The 4,390-nt window shown below is 38.3% G+C and overlaps 1 long non-coding RNA gene across 2 annotated transcripts in view; it reads left to right on the top strand.

Annotated features, from left to right (window-relative positions):
- LOC146768116 (uncharacterized) overlaps nt 1–4,390 on the top strand; it is a 175,488-nt gene that overhangs the window by 146,317 nt on the left and 24,781 nt on the right. For both annotated transcript variants that reach the window (XR_014950574.1, XR_014950573.1), the window contains one exon: nt 179–312. This is a non-coding gene — a long non-coding RNA (uncharacterized LOC146768116). The remainder of the gene's footprint in view (nt 1–178; nt 313–4,390) is intronic.

The following is a 4,390-nucleotide window of genomic DNA, read 5'->3' as shown; positions in this document are numbered from 1 at the left end:
GTAGAACCCTTTCCATCTTTAGAAAGTGCAACAAGACATATGCTTTTAATATGTATCTGGACAAAGCCTTAGAAAGCAAGTCTAAAAGTTCATTGAGAACCATGTAATCCCTGATTTTAAGTAGTTTTAAGAAAGAAAGAAAATTGAGATTGATTATTTTTCTCTGTTCGTTTCAAAGAACAATGGAGAATGGTCTTCAAAAAACAGATGAAGACTTTGCTGTACTTCCACTTATTTCCTTTGCAAACTAGATTCCACATCTTCTAGTAGACCTTTGTAAATCTTCTTGAGGATTCCAGATGGAAAACACTGGTAAGTATAGTTTTTATTTAGTTTTAGAGACATAAAACTTCCTATTGTTGTAATGGCAGTCCTAAGAAGGGCTTCTTCAAACTACTCTAGATTATTTTGATCCATTTTCAGAAAAACAGAAAGACTGTTGTGTGCACTGTAAAATGCAATACAGGATTTGTAGTACATAATCACTTAAGATTGTCTCATAATGTAGGTACTTCACTGAGATTAATTAAGGTTGTGCAAGAAAGCTCAATTACCCCATTACCTAATCTAGATGTGCTTGAAAATGCTCTTTATTGAGTAACCTCTTACATTAATCTAGACAGACAATTGTGTATCTTGTGCAATTATTTTACTTTAATATCTCTTTCCTTCCACGCTACCTACAAGGTACCTACAACGGTACCTCTTTACTTACTGTAGGCAAATCCTGTGAACTCGATGTGAATCTGGGCCACCACTTTAGTTGACATGCCTACAAGAAAAACAGGCAGAAACTTCCCTGGGATATCAATAAAGGTGTCCTGTGCAGAAATTTGCACAAGTCTGACCAGGTTTGTGGAAAATGAAAGCTAACACTGATCAGAAAGAAGGAAAGTTGATTTTTACTCTGTCATTTTCCAATCATAATTTTAGCATGATTGTTGGGTGGCTGGATGGCTCATTATTTACAGCACACTGCCAGCATATACAGTATCCCCTTTTGCTTTACATAAGATGGTATCTTTAATTATAAAGCAATGGACTATCTGTCGTGTTACTACTTCAGCAGCAGTTGTTCAAAAGTTGAGTTTTAATGCTATATATTAGAAGGGATTCCAGTTGGTTACTGTACATCTGGATAGTGAGATATGTGTAAAATATGCAAGTAATAATTAATAATGATTTCAGGTTTTAAATATGTCTATTTCTTAATTTTATAGATAAAATGAATTAGTTTAAATTAATGAGGGGATTCATCTTTGGAGTGTGCAAAATTTACACATTTTTTGTGAAAGATCCGATAATATGGGAAATGTTTGTTTCACTTTACAATAGATTGTCCCTGTATATCTCAAAAATACTTTTTTTTCCCCATTATGGATTAATTTTTGCAATTTACATAACTTTGATTTCAACAATAATTTAATTTAGTATAATATATACAGTACTATAAAGGAATTAGTATAATATATATAGTACTATAAAGGAAGAAGTTCTGCTTTCATTAGAGGTGCAGATATTTTACAGTTATGCCAAAATTTGTCACTGAATTAATTTCTTGCCTTTCTGTTAAAGTTCTTAAAGAGCTCTGTGTAATAGAGTGAATAACATTCTCCAATCCTTTACAAAAGGGAAACTTGAGGAAGAAATTGCTCAGGGAATCCACTTCTTTGATGTATTTTATTCAAAAGCTCTTTCATGGAGGTCAGCTGGAACTCCTCCTGACCTCTTTGCAGCTACATTTATGCCAGCACAAAGCAGCAGATGCATTGGAGAGCTAGAGAACCTGGTCAGTAATTTAAAGCCAGGCCTTATACATTTCAATCCCACATGTTAAAACAAGAAGAAATATTTGTTTTTCTGACTCTTTCCCCCTGCCTATGAACACATAACTGTTATGAACTCAGCTTTTTGGATTCTGTGACTGTGCTGAGAGTGGGGTCACTTGGCCAGCACTGCAGGGCTCCACAGCTGCACCACGAGCTCCCCAGGCAGCCTCCCCAGCAGCGCCCACTGCACTTGTGCACTTGCACAGCTGCTGAGTAATGCATGCAGCCTTGCTGCTGGGACGCTCCGTGTGCTGCACCCTTCCAGTGAGATCACTCCAACCACTGCTAGCAGGAAGGGGCAGAATTTCTCCTTTTCTGAAACTATATATTTGATCCTGATGTTTCCCTGCTGCTGGCAGTAAACTGCAGGAAATATGGGACAGTCCTTGGAAGAGAACAAGAGGTGACTGAACGTGCAGCCACGCAGCTAAGGCACAGAATGGGCATTCCAGCAGCCTGGATAACGATTATTTATGGTGTGGCTATGTTTAAAATGACCTGGGTGCTTTCCAAATACAAAGGAAAAAAACAATCCTTGCACCCAAGAACTGAAATATAGGAAAACAGAGAGACACATAGTGAGGGCTGGTTGAGGACAGCCTCAGAAAAGAGACAAAGTACTAAAGCTGAACACAGACATAACTAATTTTCTTAAGTTTGTTGCTTTGTTTAATGTCCATTGGAGCTATACTAATATCAGTACTATTACTACAAAATCTTGTCTCTTTTACATGTATTTTCACTGTTTACATTCTCTCCACAACCAAGATCCCTTATGTTCTCCCTTTTACCAAGTCAAAAATCTTTTGATAAAAAGGCAAAAAGTGAATCATATACCCTGAGTTATAAAGAGGTAACTTCAGTTTTAGGGACTGGGAAAACTTACTGCCACACAGGATTAAAAAGTGAATAAATCTTGTGCAGCAGAAGTTTACCCCATGTTCTCAATCCTGATGACTGGAGACAGTCTTTAAAATATAAGGATAAACTGAAAGTGTTGTCACAGCATGAGGTTGTGGAAAGTTTGAAATTCTGTTTGTTTTGCCTGGTGCCCTAGGGACTACAAAACAATACAGCCTTCAAGTGTTCAGCAGAGTCAAAATATAGAAATTAAAATACCCTTTGTGATAGGGGAGTGGAGAAATATAATGAATTGGAATGCCTGGTGACTTATTGCCAGCTGAAGTCTGTGAGAAATGTCAGCAATGCCATTTCTAAAACCTTATGAAACAGCCACATGGATTGCTTTGGTCAGGGCTGGATTCTCTGGATAAATACTTGGATTAAATTTTTGGTGTTTTCTAGCTTTGGGCAACTGCGTAAAGGTGCCTTAAAAACAATCAGGGAATGTTTGTCCCAGAAATACAATTTTAACTTTATAGTCACGTGGCTCTAGATCAGATTCACTGCTGGAGCCAACAGGGAAGCAGTGCAGGGCCAGCCCTGGGGCACACAGGGATGCTCAGTGTGTGCTCAGTGGGGCAAAGGCAGCCAGCACATGGGGTGGGGAGCAGCTTCTGAAAGTAAAAGACTGGCTTGGTCACTCCTCTTGGAAATAGATGTCTAACCTGCAGTCTGGCAGAGGTGTCTCTCCTTCTTTCCAATTTCTTGGTTTCTAGTGCTTTCCTGGGGACAGCTGACCTCTTTTTAATAAGTGGAGATACAGCCAAACCTGTTCTTCCAAACCCAGCCCTAAGGACTTTTTCAGCCATTTCCTTAGGTGCCAAAATTGTTTCAGACAGCCAGGAACTCCAACCATTACAGGAGAGTTGCTTATAGGTTTTGAGAGGCATAAGTTTCTCTTTCCAAAATTCTGCCAATCTCAATCTTGTTTAATTCTCTGGATCTCAGTCTGGATTCTGGCTACAGAGTGACTTTGTGTCAGAATCAGGTGTCTTGCATTTATCTTTATAGTTTAATTGTTAAAATTTCTGTTGGACTTAAAACTCCTGATGAGTAGAATAGAGCATAGACTTGTAAGTTGAATAGGGCTGTAATGCAGAGGCAGTTTAGAGGAGAGGAAGGGAGCTAGTGATGTTGGGCAGAAGGAGCTGTGCTTCTGAAGAACCCTGAAAGTTGTATTTCTTTGAGGCTTGCATATATAGTTCTCAGGGAAAAAGCAGAGGAGATTGAAGGCTAAAACTGTAATCTATACATTTAGGGTGTCAGATTTATTTTCTCAGCCTTTTCTGAGATAGAGATAACAACCACAAAGTTTGTGAATATAGTTTGCATGACACAGAATAAGATTAGCCAAAAGAATAAGCAAGTGAAATAGGAAGACAAAATGTCATGACATTATGGAGAAGTCATGTGGTTCATTTGGATTTGTCCCTTTTGTCCCCTATAATGGCTCATCACAGAGCATGTTTCTCAATTCATGCAACTCCTCTCTAAATAAGAGATGCCTAAATCAATCACTAGAAACTTTTCAGAACAGCATTAAACAAGGTCACTATAATTTAAAACTGTTTCCAGATTTCAGCTGTGAGTCTCAACACACTATGCTTTCTTCAAGCAAACAAGATACTGTCCCAGGAGTCTGCAAACCAGTCTGGTTA

The sequence above is a fragment of the Lonchura striata genome, chromosome 2 (genome assembly GCF_050655825.1).
Source record: "Lonchura striata isolate lonStrDom1 chromosome 2, ASM5065582v1, whole genome shotgun sequence".
NCBI classification, from domain to species: Eukaryota; Metazoa; Chordata; class Aves; order Passeriformes; family Estrildidae; genus Lonchura; species Lonchura striata.
This window is presented reverse-complemented; position numbering and strand designations above follow the sequence as displayed.